We start from the raw sequence: 18,317 nt of genomic DNA, 5'->3' as shown, positions 1-18,317 counted from the left end.
TCCTCAGGGGCGCAACCTGAGGAAGTCACCAAGAGTGACGGAACGCGTGGGGACTTAGGGGTTTTGGGAGACACCCGCTCTCTACATGAAAATTAGAAATCTACATGAAAGAAAATTAAAATATGGAGCGATTTCAAAATTTCTAAAGCAGACAGAATGATATTAATTAAAACTATTATGTTGCCGAAAATATTATACGTATTTAGTGCTTCACCCATTTGGCGTGATGAATTTTTTTTTAAAGAATGCTGTCAATCTTCAATGCTTTGATATGGGGCCGAAGAAGGGTGAGGATTAAGATAGAATATTTATGTCTACCCAGAAGAGAAGGGGGAATGGCATTTCCGGACGTGAAAAAGTATTTTTTAGCCGCCCAATTATATTTTATTAGAGACTGGAGGAGATCTCATATGATTGAGTATTTGATGGAACGATGTAGAGGATCATATGATGATATTTACCAGTTACTGGAGTCAGGGCAATTAGAAGAGAAAGGATGGAAAAACTGTATAACAATAGCTGCCTTGAAAAGAACATGGAAAATGGTAAAAAGGGAGGTGGGAATAACTGGGATATTGGTTATAGCCCTCATTTGGAATAATAAAAACACAGTAGAGGAAATAAATAGATTATAATTTTGAACACTAGCACAATGGGGGGGGGGAATAAAATAGGGGATATATATAAGGAAGGGGAAGATTAAAACATGGGAAGAGTTAAAAAAGGGTAGAGAAGTTGGGGTTGGGACATGGTTTGAATATATGAGATTAAGAGGTATAGTAAAAGATACGGTAGATAAGGGGAAGAAAGTAGAAATAGTAAAAGGTAGTTTTTTTTGATAAGATGGTGAATACAGAGATGGGAAAAAAAGAGTTGTCAAAGAAATATAGAGCACTTAATACATTTTCCATATTAAAGAGAAATCATCACAGTAGAAAAATATGGCAAAAAGAATTGGGTGAGATAGAAGAAGCACAGTGGGGAAAAATACACAAAATAATTAATTTTATTCCATTAAATGCGAATCATAGGGTGATACAGTTTAATATAGTTTATAGGCTGTACTATACACCTCTCTTTTTGTATAAAATAGGTAAAAAGAACTCGAGTGGCTGCTCAAAATGTGGGCAAGAAGAGGCAAGATTGTTGCATATGCTTTGGACATGTCCAGAAATAAAGAAATTTTGGGGAGAAGTTATACAATTAGTTGAGAAAAGTTGGAAGATTAGAATAAAATTAACACCAATAAATGCGGTCCTGGGAGGTGATATTGGGACAGAAATAAAAAGGGATTGGGGGAAATTCAAAGGTCACTTTTTTATGCCAGATTAATTATAGTAAAACAGTGGATATCTGTAACAGGCCCGAGTGTGCATCAATGGAGGGAGGGGTTGAGGAGGGAATATAGAATTGAGATATAGAGAACTAAAAAGCTGAGCCGCGGGGTCCAATAAGGCATTTTTGACCTTCCTTTTTTTTAAATTTGTTTTATTTTTTATTTTATTTTAGAAAAAATGTGTATAAAATATTGTATTATTCTTTTTTTGTAATATGTGGTGGTAATAAAAAAAAAAAAAAAAAAACGTGCATTGGGGGTAAATAGTTTGAAGGACTTACAAGGGACTACATACAGGAATACATAGGAGGAATAGTATTATAAGTGATAGCCAGCATGGGTTTACTAAGGATAGAAGTTGTCAAACCAATCTAATTTGCTATTATGAAGATGTGAGTAGAAGCCTTGACAGAGGAATGACTGTTGATATAGTGTTTTTGGATTTTGCTAAAGCTTTTGATACTGTCTCTCATAGACGTCTAATAGGTTAGTTAAGGTCTTTGGGTTTGAAAACTTTAGTTTGTAACTGGATTGAACACTGGCTCATGGATCGTACCCAGAGAGTGGTGGTCAATGATTCATACTCTGATTGGTCCCCGGTTATTAGTGGTGTACCCCAAGGTTCAGTACAGGGCCTTCTCTTGTTTACTTTATTTATTAATGATATAGAGGATGGCATTAAAAGCTTTATTTCTATCTTTGCAGATGACACAAAGCTTTGTAGCACGGTACAGTCTATAGAGGATGTGTATAGGTTACAAGATGAATTGGATAGACTAAGTGTCTGGGCATCCACTTGGCAAATGAGGTTCAATGTGGATAAATGTAAAGTTATGCATCTGGGTACTAATAACCTGCATGCATCGTATGTCTTAGGGGGGATTAAACTGGCAGAGTCACTGGTAGAGAAGGATCTGGGTGTACTTGTAGATCACAGACTTCAGAATAGCATGCAATGTCAGGCTGCTGCTTCCAAAGCCGGCAGGATATTGTCATGTATAAAAAGAGGCATGGACTCGAGGGACAGGGACATAATACTCCCCCTTTATAAAGCATTGGTACGGCCTCACCTATAATATGTTGTTCAGTTTTGGTCACCAGTCCATAAAAGGGACACTGTGGAGCTGGAAAGGGTGCAGAGACGCGCAACTAAACTAATATGGGGCATGGAACATCTCAGTTATGAGGAAAGGTTAAATGGATTACATTTGTTTAGTCTTGAGAAGAGACGTTTAAGGGGGGATATGATAAACGTATATAAGTATATAAATGGCCCGTACAAAAAATATGGAGAAAAACTGTTCCAGGTTAAACCCCCTCAAAGGACAAGGGGGCCCTCCCTTCGTCTGGAGAAGAAAATGTTTTGGTCTCAAGGGGCGACACGCCTTCTTTACCATAAGAACTGTGAACTTATGGAACGGTCTACCTCATGAACTAATAACAGCAGGAACAGTTAAAAGCTTTAAAACAGGGTTACATAAATTCCTGGAACAAAATAATATTAATGCTTATGCAGAAATATAAAATCACACCCCTTCCCCTTCATCCCATTACACCCCTTCCCTTCAATTCTTTGGTTGGACGTATGTCTTTTTTCAACCATACCAACTATGTAACTATTTAGCACATAATGGTACAGTTTGTTTTTACGGCCCAAGTGCATAACCTTACATTTATTCACATTAAACTTAATTTGCCAATTTTACTTTGTAATCCCTCTACAAGGTCATTAATAAACATATTGAAAAGAAGTGGACCCAGTACTGACCCCTGTTGTAACCCACTAGTAACTCTCACCCAACCAGAGTAAGTTCCATTGATACTCACCCTCTGCTTCCTTTCACTTAGCCAGTTGCTAATCCATTCACATATGTCCTCCTCCAGTCCCAGCATCCTCCTTTCATGTACTAACCTTTTGTGTGGCACAGTATCAAATGCTTTAGAAAAGTCCAGATATATAACACCCACAGCTTCACCCCGGTCCAATCTATAACTGACCTCCTCATAGAAGCTGATCAGATTAGTCTGTAAGGACCAATCCCGCATAAACCCATGTTGCTGCTCTGTTAGAAGGTTATTTTCATTAAGATATTCCAGAATAGCATCTCTCAGAAAACCCTCAAAAATCTTACCCACTACAGTTGTTAAACTTACAGGCCTATAGTTCCCAGGATCCCTTTTTGAATATTGGTACCACATTTGCTAAGAGTCCTGTGGAACAATCCCTGTCATCATAGAATCTTTAAATATAAGGAATAGGGGTCTGTCTTGCATGGTATTCAATTCTTGCAAAACCCAGGTGATTATGTGTTTTTATGTTACTAAGGCGGCACCTCACATTTCCTTGGTTTAAACAGATGAGATTTGCTGGAGAATTTACTTTGTTCCCTCCCCTGTTATCTGGCATTGGATTTTCCTTTGTAAATACAGAAGAGAACAAGTCATTTAGTAGATTGGCCTTTTCCTCATCTTCCTCCATTACCTCCATATTATTTCTTAAGTGGCCAACATTTTCAGCTTTGAATTTCATATTATTTATGTAAGTAAAGAATATTTTGGGTTTTATTTTTATTTTCTTTGGTAATTCTTCTCTCTGCTGCAATTTTTGCCAGTTTTATTTCTTTTTTTACAGATTTTATTTATCTTTTTAGAATTATTTAATGTTTCCCCACTAACTTTCCTCTTATCGTTTATCGCTTTCTTAACAGTTTTGGTTAGCTAAATTAGTTTTCTCCTATTTCTAGCCCTTTTATTCCCGTCAGATATATGTCGTTCACAATATCTATTTAGGATGCTCTTGAAAGTGTCCCATTTATTTGTGTACTTTTATTGCTAAGGGCAAGGTCCCAATCTATGCCACTAATGTCCTCTCTTAGTTGTTTAACCCCTTAAGGACGCAGGACGTACTCAAATGGCCCCTTTTCCGAGTCCTTATGGACTCAGGACATTTGAGTACGTCCTGTCAAATCCCGGCCCCCCGCCGCTAGCCGGAGGGGAGCCGGTGCCCGATGCCTGCTGAAATCGTTCAGCAGGCATCGCGGCATATCGCCCAGGGGGGTCATGATGACCCCCCATGTCGGCGATGGCCGCAGATCGCTGGACAATTTAGTCCAGCGATCTGCGGCAGATTCCGGGTCAATCGGGTCTCCAGTGACCCGGTATTACAGGCTCTACAGTCTCTGACGGCCCCGAACAGCCATAGCCAGCAGGGGTGAGGTGGCACTGGTTTCACCTCACGATCGCCCTGATTCGTTGGCCGGTTTCCCGGCCGACCAATCAGGGTGCCTGCTGCGGGTGTCACTCCCACAACCCGCTCCGCCCCTCTTCCGGAGGACGTGAGCAGGTGCGGGAAGAAGACCCCGGGAGCTGGGGACCCCGATCCCCGGCGTTAATGTTGGGATTGGGGCCCCAGGAGCGGCGGCTGCGGCGAGGGACTGACCTGCAGCGTGGATCGTTGGTGGTGAGTGACAGCCTCCTGCTGTTGCTTAGCAACAGCTCCCAGCATGCAAAAAGGGCATGCTGGGAGCTGTAGTTATGCAACAGCAGGAGGTAGACCACCACAACTCCCAGCATTCCCTTATGGGCATGCTGGGACTTATAGTTTTGCAACAGCTGGAGGCACATTTTTTCTATGGAAAAGTGTACCTTCAGCTGTTGTATAACTACAACTCCCAGCTTGCACAATCAGCTAAAGTGCATGCTGGGAGTTGTAGTGGTGCATCTGCTGGTTGCATAACTACAACTCCCAACATGCCCGTTGGCTGTCGGTGACTGCTGAGAGTTGTAGTTTGCAACAGCTGAAGGCACACTGAGTTAAATAGCAAACCAGTGTGTCTCCAGCTGTTGCATAACTACAATCCCCAGCATCCCCAGCCAAAATAGTATGCCTCCAGCTGTTGCATAACTACAAGACCCAGCATGCCCTTCTTCCGCTGTCCGTACATGCTGGGGGTTGTAGCTTTTGCAACAGGTGAAGGCACACTGGTTGCAAAACACTGAGTTTGTTACCAAACTCTGTGTTTCACAACCAGTGTGCCTCCAGCTGTTGCAAAACTACAACTCCCAGCATGACAGACCGTACATGCTGAGAGTTGTTTTGCAACAGCTGGTACAGTCACATGGGCGGATGTTTACAGTAAGTATCCGGCTGCAAGTTTGAGCTGCGGCAAATTTTCTGCCGCAGCTCAAAGTGCCAGCAAGAAACTACTGTGAACCCCCGCCCGTGTGACTGTACCCTAAAAACACTACACTACACTAACACACAATAAAATAAAAAGGGAAAAACACTACATATACACATACCCCTACACAGCCCCCCTCCCCTCGCCAATAAAAATGAAAAACGTCTGGTACGCCACGGTTTCCAAAACGGAGCCTCCAGCTGTTGCAAAACAACTACTCCCAGTATTGCCAGATAGCAACTGACTGTCCAGGCATGCTGGGAGTTTTACAACAGCTGGAGGCACCCTGTTTGGGAATCACTGGTGTAGAATTCCCCTATGTCCACCCCTATGCAAGTCCCTAATTTAGGCCTCAAATGCGCATGGCACTCTCTCTTTGGAGCCCTGTCGTATTTCAAGGCAACAGTGTAGGGTCACATATGGGGTATCACCGTACTCGGGAGAAATTGTGTTACAAATTTTGGGGGCTATTTTCTGCTATTACCCTTTTTAAAAATGTAAAATTTTTGGGAAAAGAAGCATTTTAGGTAAAACATTTTTTTTTTTTTTTTTACATATGCAAAAGTCGTGAAACACCTGTGGGGTATTAAGGTTCACTTAACCCCTTGTTACATTTCCCGAGGGGTCTAGTTTCTAAAATAGTATGCCATGTGGGTTTTTTTTTGCTGTCGAGGCACCATAGGGGCTTCCTAAATGTGGCATGCCCCCAGAGCAAAATTTGCTTTCAAAAAGCCAAATGTGACTTCCTCTCTTTCTGAATCGGGAGAAATTGGGCTTAAAATTTTGGGGGGTAATTTCTGCTATTACCCTTTTTAAAAATGTAATTTTGGGGGGAAAACAAGCATTTTAGAAAAAAAATATATATTTTTTTACATATGCAAAAGTCGTGAAACCCCTGTGGGGTATTAAGGTTCACTTTACCCCTTGTTACGTTCCCCGAGGGGTCTAGTTTCCAAAATAGTATGCCATGCGTTTTTTTTTGTTGCTGTTCTGGCACCATAGGGGCTTCCTAAATGCGGTATGCCCCAGAGCAAAATTTGCTTTCAAAAAGCCAAATGTGACTCCTTCTTTTCTGAGACCTGTAGTGCGCCAGCAGAGCACTTTTCACCCCCATATGGGGTGTTTTCTGAATCGGGAGAAATTGGGCTTCAAATTTTGGGGGGTATTTTCTGCTATTACCCTTTTTAAAAATGTAAAACTTTTGGGAAACTAAGCATTTTAGGAAAATTTTTTTTTTTTTTTACATATGCATCACCTTTTCTGCTATTTTTTTACATATGCATTTACATGTGAATCACCTGTGAGGTATTGAGGTTCACTTTACCCCTTGTTTTGTTCCCCGAGGGGTCTAGTATCCAAAATGGTATGCCATGTGTTTTTTTTGCTGTTCTGGCACCATAGGGGCTTCCTAAAGGTGACATGCCCCCCAAAAACCATTTGTCGCTCCTTCCCTTCTGAGCCCTCTACTGCACCCGCCGAACAATTAACATAGACATATGACGTATGTGCTTACACGAGAAAAATTGGGTTTCAAATATAAGTAAACATTTTCTCTTTTTTACCCCTTGAAAAAAAAAAAAAAATTGGGTCTACAAGAACATGCGAGTGTAAAAAATGAAGATTGTGAATTTTCTCCTTCACTTTGCTGCTATTCCTGTGAAACACCTAAAGGGTTAAAACGCTGATTGAATGTCATTTTGAATACTTTGTGGGGTGCAGTTTTTATAATTGGGTAATTTGTGGGGTATTTCTAATATGAAGACCCTTCAAATCCACTTCAAAACTGAACTGGTCCCTGAAAAAAAGCGAGTTTCAAAATTTTGTGAAAAATTGGAAAATTACTGCTGAACTTTGAAGCCCTCTGGTGTCTTCCAAAAGTAAAAACACGTCAATTTTATGATGCAAACATAAAGTAGACATATTATATATGTGAATAAAAAAAATTATTTGGAATATCCATTTTCCTTACAAGCAGAGAGCTTCAAAGTTAGAAAAATGCTAAATTTTCAAATTTTCCATCAAATTTTGGGATTTTTCACCAAGAAAGGATGCAAGTTACCACAAAATTTTACCACTATGTTAAAGTAGAATATGTCACGAAAAAACATTCTCGGAATCAAAATGATAACTGAAAGCATTCCAGAGTTATTAATGTTTAAAGTGACAGTGGTCAGAATTGCAAAAAATGGCGGAGTCCTTAAGGTGATAAAGGGGCTCAGTCCTTAAGGGGTTAAAATTGGCCTTGCTGAAGTTTAATGTTTTTTGTAGCCCCACTAGTAGACATCCTCTTATAGGATAAACAAAAACTTATTACCGTATATACTCGAGTATAAGCCGAGTTTTTCAGCACGATTTTTCGTGCTGAAAACACCCCCCTCGGCTTATACTCGAGTGAACTCTCCACCCGCAGTGGTCTTCAACCTGCGGACCTCCAGAGGTTTCAAAACTACAACTCCCAGCAAGCCCGGGCAGCCATCGGCTGTCCGGGCTTGCTGGGAGTTGTAGTTTTGAAACCTCCGGAGGTCCGCAGGTTGAAGACCACTGCGGCCTTCGACATCATCCAGCCCCCTCTCGCCCCCCTTTAGTTCTGTACAGTACTCACCTCCGCTCGGCGCTGGTCTGGTGCTGCAGGACTGTCCGGTGAGGAGGTGGTCCGGTGGGATAGTGGTTCCGGGCCGCTATCTTCACCGGGGAGGCCTCTTCTAAGCGCTTCGGGCCCGGCCCCAGAATAGTCACGTTGCCTTGACAACAACGCAGAGGTACGTTCATTGCCAACGTACTTCTGCGTCATTGTCAAGGCAACGCCTCTATTCCGGGCCGGAAGCGCGGAGAAGAGGCGCCCCCAGTGAAGATAGCAGCCCGGAACCACTATCCCACCGGACCACCTCCTCACCGGACAGTCCTGTAGGACCGGACCAGCGCCGAGCGGAGGTGAGTACTGTACAGAACTAAAGGGGGGCGAGAGGGGGCTGGATGATGTCGAAGGCCGCAGTGGTCTTCAACCTGCGGACCTCCGGAGGTTTCAAAACTACAACTCCCAGCAAGCCCGGACAGCCGATGGCTGCCCGGGCTTGCTGGGAGTTGTAGTTTTGAAACCTCTGGAGGTCCGCAGGTTGAAGACCACTGCGGGCGGATGATGACAAGAGGATGATGAGGGGGGGGGTGTGGGATGATGAAGGGGGGGTGTGGGATGATGAAGGGGGGTGTGTGGGATGATGACAAGGGGATGATGAAGGGGGGGTGTGGGATGATTACAAGGGGATGATGAAGGGGGTGGGGATGATGACAATGGGATGATGAAGGGGGGTGGGGATGATGAAGGGGGGGTGTGGGATGATGATGAAGGGGGTTGGGGATGATGACAGGTGATGATGATGAGGGTCTGGATGATGACAGGCGGTGATGATGATGAGGATGTTAATGACGGGGGTCTGGATGATGACAGGGGGGGATGATGTATTTCCCACCCTAGGCTTATACTCGAGTCAATAACTTTTCCTGGGATTTTGGGTTAAAATTAGGGGTCTCGGCTTATACTCGGGTCGGCTTATACTCGAGTATATACGGTATGTTATTGTCACTATTACAAAGATGACCCCCTACCTCAACTTCGGATACTTTGTCTTGCCTATTGGTTAGTATAAGGCCCTGCACTAGTTGGGAAAGGTAACTGTCCTTTATTATTGCCAAAAATCAGTTTCTTTTGCTGGACCTACAGGTTTCAGCTCCCCAGTTGATGTCAGGCTAGCTAAAGTCCCCCATAATAATGACTCTATTTGTCCTATCAGTATGTTTTGTGCTGTTTCTGTTATACTTGGTGTCTTATAACAAACCCCTATGACAGGGGCTGGCTCCGGTCAGAGAGGCGCTCGCTCCACTAATGGGGATTCAGGAACTCGCTCGGATCCCCAGGCGAGCGAGTGCCACTTTAAGTTGTGTGCGCACACGCATGCACAGTTAAAGCTTCCTCTCAGTGTGAGCTGCAGAACCTGCGGCTTCACTAAGAGGAGACCTGTGACCTCTGCCCGCACGCAGCACAGACGCGATGACGTCACTCATCGGCACCTGCACTGTAAGGTGAGTAAAAGTTTTAAGTTTTTTTGTCATCCTCGAATCTGCAGAGCAGGGGAGAGAAGGTGACGGGAGGGGGGAAGCGGGAAAGGGGGGGTGCAAGTGATGATTCTGGGGTCTGTATTATGGCGGGTGGTGATTCTGGGTTCTGTATTATGGTGGGGTCTGATTCTAGGATCTGTATTATGGAGGGGCCTAATTCTGTGGTCCGTATTATGGTGGGGTCTGATTCTGGGGTCTGTATTATGGTGAGGTCTGATTCGGGGGTCTGTATTACGGTGGGTGGTGATTCTGGGGTCTGTTTTATGGTGGGGACTGATTCTGGGGTCTGTATTATTGTGGGGACTGATTCTGGGGTCTGTATTATGGTGCGGACTGATTCAGGGGTCTGTATTGTGATGGGGACTGATTCTGGGGTCTGTACTATGGTGGGGTCTGTATTATGGAGTCTGTATTATGATGGAGTATGATTCTGGGGTCTGTATTATAGTGGGGCCTGATTATGGGGTCTGAATTACTGTGGGTGGTGATTCTGGGGCCTGTATTGTGATGCGGTCTGATTCTGAGGTCTGTATATGGTGGGTGGTGATTCTGGGGTCTGTATATAGAAAGTGGAGATTCTGGGGTCTGTATTATGGTGGAATCTGATTCCGGGGTGTTTATTATGGTGTCGACTGATTCTGGGGTCTGTATTATGGTGGGGACTGATTCTGGGGTCTGTATTATGGTGGGGACTGATTCTGGGGTATGTATTATGGTGGGTGGTGATTCTGGGGTCTGTATATGATGGGGACTGATTTTGGAGTCTGTATATGGTGGGTGGTGATTCTGGGTTCTGTATATTGTGAGCACTTATTCTGGGGTCTGTATATGGTGGGGACTGATTCTGGGGTCTGTATTATGGTGGGTGGTGATTCTGGGGTCTGTGTTGTGGTGAGGACTTATCCTGGGGTCTCTATTATGGCGGGTGGTGATTGTGGGGTCTGATTCTGGGATCTGTATTATACAGTTCTGAGTTAAAATGTTTTTTTGCACTGTAAGGTCCTTACAGCGAGAACAATATATAGGGACAATTCTGTAAAAATCCCACCTTGTGACAATCCACACCCCCCACAAACCCCACCCACAGCAAGCCACACCCATGTTGCCGACACACTCTATTATTTCTGTTCTTGTCTCAGTTTTGACTATGTCTTTGTCTCTAGTGGTGCCTTTGTTTTGTCTCTAGTGGTGCCTTTGTTTTGACTTGTTTTCGTCTTTATCGGCCTTATTTTTCTGTTTTTACTTTAAAATATGCCTGACATATCAAAAGTTTTATTAAATGAAAAGGACACTTTAAAGGTAGAAGTGCAGACAGCTTCAAGATACAAGCTCCAATTGACTGTATAGAAGTTGGTGATTTTTGATGATGTTTTTTTTTTTCCACCTTCCAAGAGCTTTAACTTTAGCATTTTTAGGAGGGCTTGTTTTTTTTTCAGGTCAAGTTTTATGCTTTCATGGTATCATTTATTTAATCATTTTTTTACATTTTTGGGGGAGGTGGGTTGTCTTTATAGAGTTTGTAAATACTACAAAAAAAAAAAAAAATAAACAAAAAAAATATATATTTTTGCATCACCATATTTTGATACCCATAACTTTTTCATGCATTTTTTCATGTATTTTACTGTGAAGACATATTTTTTTTCGATAAGCTGTAGTTTGATCACATTTTATTACATTTTTTGTCTTGCAAACGGTGTTCACTTTGCAGGATTAACATTTTATTTTAATAGTTAAGACTTCAAAGGGGTTATCCAGCAAAAAGGTTTCTTAATATCTGGTGTTGTGGTCAATATGTCACTCACCACATGTTGACCACAGCACTAAGAATTGGAGCATGACAGAGACCAGCGCAGCAATAACAGAGACTGTGAGGGAGCAAGGGAGGTAAGTACAGGTTTTTTTTTTTTTTTTTTTTTTAGGGCATAATCAGACAGCCTGGGCATATTTTTAAAAGAAACCCTTTTTTTTTTTTTGCTGGACAACCCTTTGAATAACACATACTGCAATTATGTATGTATTTTTGTTGTTTTTGGCTTTTTTACAATTTAAAACAAATAAGTTGAGCTTTGCAACACAACTGACTTTCAGCATTTATTAAAAAACTAATAAAAATATTGAAGATAAGTGATGCAGATTATAAAAATGTTATCATTGGTTAATGGTGGTTGGAAATAAAGCAGCATAATGGTGAATATATGCCTTTTTTGTTTGCCATGACGACAGGAAAAGGGTTAATTATTTAGTGTTCAGTTGTTAAATCAAAGATGACATGTAAGTCAGCAATTTAAAGGTTTAGTAAACCTGCTGTTCACATGCTGCTTTTTGTCATAGCTTAACTTCTTAAGGACACATGACATACTGGAACGTCACGTGTCCGCTCCCGATCTATAACACGGGGCAACGGCGTGGCCCCGCGTCATAGTGGGTAGGGCCAGGACCTGTGGCTAATAGCGCGCGGCATTGATCGCGGTGCCGCGCGCTATTAACCCTTTAGATGCGGCGTCCAAAGTTGAACGCCGCGTCTAAAGTGAAAGTATGCCGGTTAGCTCAGTGGGCTGTTTGGGATAGCCACGGCTAAATCGCGGCATCCTGAACAGCTTACAGGACAGCAGGAGGGTCCCTACCTGCCTCCTCGCTGTCCGATCGCCGAATGACTGCTCAGTGCCTGAGATCCAGGCATGAGCAGTCAAGCGGCAGAATCATCGATCACTGGTTTCCTATGAGAAACCAGTGATCAATGTAATAGATCAGTGTGTGCAGTGTTATAACCCCTTCCCTATTAAAAGTTTGAATCACCCCCCTTTTCCCATAAAAAAAACTGTGTAAATAAAAATAAACATATATGGTATCGCCGCATGCTGAAATGTCTGAATTATTAAAAAATTATATAGTTATTAAACCGCACAGTCAATGGCGTATGCGCAAAAAAATTCCAAAGTCCAAAATAGTGCACTTTGGTTCAATAAGTTCTATCAATGCAAAAATGGTACCGCTAAAAACTTCAGATCACGGCGCAAAAAAAGAGCCCTCATACCACCCCATATGCGCAAAAATAAAAAAGTTATAGGGGTCAAAAGATGACAATTTTAAACGTATTCATTTTCCTGCATGTAGTTATGAATTTTTCTAGAAGTACGACAAAATCAAACCTATATAAGTAAGGTATCATTTTAATCGTATGGACCTACAGAATAAAGATAAGGTGTCATTTTTACCGAAAAATGGACTACGTAGAAACGGAAGCCCCCAAAATTTGCAAAACAGTGTTTTTTTTTTCAATTTTGTCTCACAATGATTTTTTTTCCGTGTCGTCATAGATTTTTGGGCATAATGACTGACGTCATTACAAAGTAGAATTGGTGGCGCAAAAAATAAGCCATCATATGGATTTTTAGGTGCAAATTTGAAATAGTTATGATTTTTAAAAGGCAAGGAGGAAAAAACGAAAATGCAAAACCCCTTAATGACCATGGACGTAAATATACGTCCTGGCTTGGCGGTACTTTGCGCACCAGGACGTACATTTACGTCCTGTGTATGACCGCGAGCATCGGAGCGGTGCTCGTGTCATACACGGCAGGTTCCGGCTTCTATCAGCGGTAATGGCCGACATCCGCAGATGCCGTGGTCAGTACAGATCACGGCATCTGCGGCAATGCACACGTTAATAGATTATCGGATTGCCTGCAGCGCTGCCGTGGCGATCTGATCATCTGTGAAGGCGGATGGAGGTCCCCTCACCTGCCTCCGTCCGTCTCCTGGCGTCTACTGCTTTGGTCTGAGATTGAGCAGGCCAGAGCAGGAGATAGCCGATAACACTGATAAGTGCTTTGTCCTATGCATAACACTGAACAGTATTAGCAATCAAATGATTGCTATAGATAGTCCCCTATGGGGACATAAAAAGTGTGAAAAAAAAAGTTGGAAAATTTAAAAATAAAAAGTAAAAAAAAGTTAAAAATCCCCTCCCCCAATAAAAATAAAAATTGTCAGTTTTTCCCATTTTACCCCCAAAATGTGTACATTTTTTAAATAAACATATTTGGTATTGCTGCATGCGCAAAATATAAAGTTAATGATCCCGTACGGTGAACGGCGTAAATGTAAAAAATTTTAAAAATCCAAAAAACATTTTATTCCAAAAAACAACTAATAAAAAATTATATTAAAGTTTTATATATGCAAATGTGGTATCAATAAAAAGTACAGATGGCGGCGCAAAAAATTTGCCCTCATATAGCCCTATATACGGAAAAATGAAAAAGTTATAGGTGATCAAAATAGGGCAATTTTAGATTACCGATTTTGTACAAAAAGTTTTAGATTTTTTTTTTAAGCGGTACAAAAATATTAAAGTATCTAGCCATGGATATCATTTTAATCATATTGAACCACAGAATATAGAACACATGCCATTTATACTGTAAATTGTTCAGTGTGAAAACGAAACCCTCCAAAATTGTATTTCATTTAAATTTCCTCCCCCAAAAATTATTTTTGGGTTCGCCGTACATTTTATGGTAAAATGAGAGATTTCATTACAAAGTACAATTGGTCACACAAAAAACAAGCCCTTATATGGGTTTGTAGATGGAAATATAAAAGCGTTATGGATTTCTGCAAAGCTTGCATAGCAGATAAAAAAAAAGATGTACTTTTCAAATTTTCAAGTTAATTTGTTAGGCTTCTAATTAATTTAAAATGTTAATTAACCTCTTAAGGACCAATGACGTTGTGGAACGTCATGGCACCCTGGGCTTTAAGGACCAATGACGTTCCACAACGTCATGGCATTTTCCGGTCTCTGCCGCGCCCCGGGCAGAGATCGGAACTGGATGTCTGCTGAAATCCTTCAGCAGGCATCCAGGGCATACGCCGAGGGGGGCCATGTAGGCCCCCCATGTCGGCGATCGCCGCAAATCGCAAGGGAAATCGCCCTTGCGATTTGCGGCGATACCGGGCTGATCGGGTCTCTGGGACCCGACCGCCCGGTAATTTTGCATGATCCCGGCTGTCACAGACAGCCAGGACCATGCTGGAGTATCGGAGCGAGGTGGCAAGCCTGCCACCTCCTCCGATCCCCTGCGATCTGTCGGTTAGTTAACCGACCAATCGCAGGGGGGGGGGCGGTTACTTCCTCCCGCCCTGCCCGGCCCCTGAAAGTCCGGAGAGGACGGGAGGAAGACCGGAGGACGCGGCGGGGGACGGGGGAGTGCTGGGGACCGGCCCCGGTACTTACCTCGTCCCTGAAGACCCGGATCCCTGCGATGAAGATGGCGGCGGAGGAGACAGGTGAGTAGATCTTCAGCCGCGGTCGGGCCCTTTACAGCAATGCACGTCGCCGTAAAGCGACATGCATTGCTGTAAAGGGACCCTGTAAACTGCAACTCCCAGCATGCCCAGACAGCCCTTGGCGTCTGGGCATGCTGGGAGTTGCAGTTTTGCAACATCTGGAGGTCCACAGTTTGGAGACCACTGTACCCTTCCAGATGTTGCAAAACTACACATCCTCAGCATGCCCTTACTGTCCAGGCATGCTGGGATTTGTAGTTCTGTAACATCTGGCCCTTCAGATGTTGCAGAACTACAACTCCCAGCATGCCTGGACAGTTTTGGCATACTGGGAGTTGTAGTTTTGCAACATCTGGAAGGGCACAGATTGGGAACCACTGTATTAGTGGTCTGCAAACTGTAGTCCTCCAGATGTTGCAAAACTACAACTCCAAGCATGCTGGGAGTTGTAGTTCGGCAACATCTAGCTCTAAAGATGTTGCCGAACTACTACTCCCAGCATGCCTGAGAATGCTGGGAGTTGTGGTTTTGCAACAACAGGAGGCACACTGGTTGGGAAACATTGTCTGTTTCCTAACTCAGTGTTTCCCAACCCGTGTGCCTCCAGCTGTTGCAAAACTATAACTACCAGCATGCACTGATGGACTGTGCATGCTGGGAGTTGTAGTTTTGCAACAGCTGGAGGTCCCCCCCCACTGTGAATGTACAGGATACATTCACACGGGCAGGGGGCTTACAGTGAGTATCAGGCTGCAAGTTTGCGATGCAGCAAATTTTGCGCGGCAGCTCAAACTCGCTGTAACCCCCCCTGCCCATGTGACTGTACCCTAAAAACACTACACTACACTAACACAAAATAAAATAAAAAGTAAAAAACACTACATATACATAGCCCCCTACACAGCCCCCCTCCCCCAATAAAAATGAAAAACGTCTGGTACGCCACTGTTTCCAAAATGGAGCCTCCAGCTGTTGCAAAACAACAACTCCCAGTATTGCCGGACAGCCGTTGACTGTCCAGGCATGCTGGGAGTTTTGCAACAGCTGGAGGCACCCTGTTTGGGAATCACTGGCGTAGAATACCCCTATGTCCACCCCTATGCAAGTCCCTAATTTAGGCCTCAAATGCGCATGGCGCTCTCACTTTGGAGCCCTGTCGTATTTCAAGGCAACAGTTTAGGGTCACATATGGGGTATCGCCGTACTCGGGAGAAATTTCTTAACAAATTTTGGGGGGCTTTTTCTCCTTTCACCCCTCATGAAAAGGTGAAGTTGGGGTCTACACCAGCATGTTAGTGTAAAAAAAAAATTTTTTTACACTAACATGCTGGTGTTGCCCCATACTTTTCATTTTGACAAGAGGTAAAAGGGAAAAACGCCCCCCAAAATTTGTAATGCAATTTCTCCCGACTACGGAGATACCCCATATGTGGGCGCAAAGTGCTCTGGGGGCGCACAACAAGGCCCAGAAGGGAGAGTTCACCATGTACATTTGAGGTGATTTGCACAGGGGTGGCTGATTGTTACAGCGGTTTTGACAAACGCAAAAAAAACAAAACCCCATATGTGACCCCATTTCGGAAACTACACCCCTCACGGAATGTAATGAGGGGTGCAGTGAGAATTTACCCCCCACTGGTGTCTGACAGATCTTTGGAACAGTGGGCTGCGCAAATTAAAAATTTTGTACAGCCCACTGTTCCAAAGATCTGACAGACACCAGTGGGGGGTAAATGCTCACTGTACCCCTTGTTACGTTCCTCAAGGGGTTTAGTTTCCAAAATGGTATGCCATGTGGGGGTTATTTTGCTGTCCTGGCACCATAGGGGCTTCCTAAATGGGACATGCCCCCCGAGCAAAATTTGCTCTCAAAAAGCCAAATATGACTCCCTCTCTTATGAGCATTGTAGTTTGCCCGTAGTGCGCTTCAGGTCAATTTATGGGGTACCTTCATACTCATAAGAGATGGGGTTACAAATTTTGGGGGGTATTTTCTGCTATTAACCCTTGCAAAAATGTGAAATTTGGGGGGGGGAAACACATTTTAGTGAAAATTTTTTTTTTTTTTACGTATGCAAAAGTCGTGAAACCCCTGTGGGGTATTAAGGCTCACTTTATTTCTTGTTACGTTCCTCAAGGGGTCTAGTTTCCAAAATGGTATGCCATGTGGGTATTTTTTGCTGTCCTGGCACCATAGGGGCTTCCTAAATGCGACATGCCCCCGAGCAAAATTTGCTCTCAAAAAGCCAAATATGACTCCTTCTCTTCTGAGCATTGTAGTTCGCCCGTAGTACACTTCAGGTCAACTTATGGGGTACCTCCATACTCAGAAGAGATGGGGTTACAAATTTTGGGGGGTATTTTCTGCTATTAACCCTTGCATACAAGTGAAATTTGGGTGGAAACACACATTTTAGTGACATTTTTAAAACATTTTTTTACATATGCAAAAGTCGTGAAACACCTGTGGGGTATTAAGGCTCACTTTATTCCTTGTTACGTTCCTCAAGGGGTCTAGTTTCCAAAATGGTATGCCATGTGGGTATTTTTTCCTGTTCTGGCACCATAGGGGCTTCCTAAATGCAACATGCCCCCCAAAAACCATTTCAGAAAAACGTACTCTCCAAAATCCCCTCGTCGCTCCTTCGCTTCTGAGCCCTCTACTGTGCCCGCCGAACACTTTACATAGACATATGAGGTATGTGCTTACTCGAGAGAAATTGGGCTACAAATATAAGTATACATTTTCTCCTTTTACCCCTTGTAAAAATTCAAAAATTGGGTCTACAAGAACATGCAAGTGTAAAAAATGAAGATTGTGAATTTTCTCCTTCACTTTGCTGCTATTCCTGTGAAACACCTAAAGGGTTAAAATGCTGACTGAATGTCATTTTGAATACTTTGGGGGGTGCAGTTTTTATAATGGGGTCATTTATGGGGTATTTCTAATATGAAGACCCTTCAAATCCACTTCAAACCTGAACTGGTCCCTGAAAAATTGTGATTTTGGAAATTTTGTGAAAAATTGGAAAATTGCTGCTGAACTTTGAAGCCCTCTGGTGTCTTCCAAAAGTAAAAAATCGTAAATTTTATGATGCAAACATAAAGTGGACATATTGTATATGTGAATAAAAAAAATAATTATTTGGAATATCCATTTTCCTTACAAGCAGAGAGCTTCAAAGTTAGAAAAATGCAAAATTTTCAATTTTTTCATCAAATTTTGGAATTTTTCACTAAGAAACGATGCAAGTATCGACAAAATTTTACCAATAACATAAAGTAGAATATGTCACGAAAAAACAATCTTGGAATCAGAATGATAGGTAAAAGCGTCTTAGAGTTATTAATGCTTAAAGTGACAGTGGTCAGATGTTCAAAAAACGCTCTGG

At 42.8% G+C, this 18,317-nt stretch overlaps 1 protein-coding gene across 1 annotated transcript in view; it reads left to right on the top strand.

The window, feature by feature from the left end:
- The window catches only part of LOC130284092 (caspase-8-like), a 93,237-nt gene that overhangs the window by 73,530 nt on the left and 1,390 nt on the right, over positions 1–18,317 (top strand). The window lies entirely within an intron of this gene.

Source organism: Hyla sarda, chromosome 8 (genome assembly GCF_029499605.1).
Source record: "Hyla sarda isolate aHylSar1 chromosome 8, aHylSar1.hap1, whole genome shotgun sequence".
Taxonomy (NCBI): domain Eukaryota; kingdom Metazoa; phylum Chordata; class Amphibia; order Anura; family Hylidae; genus Hyla; species Hyla sarda.
The sequence above is the reverse complement of the archived record's forward strand: the minus strand, read 5'-3'. Positions and strand labels throughout refer to the sequence as shown.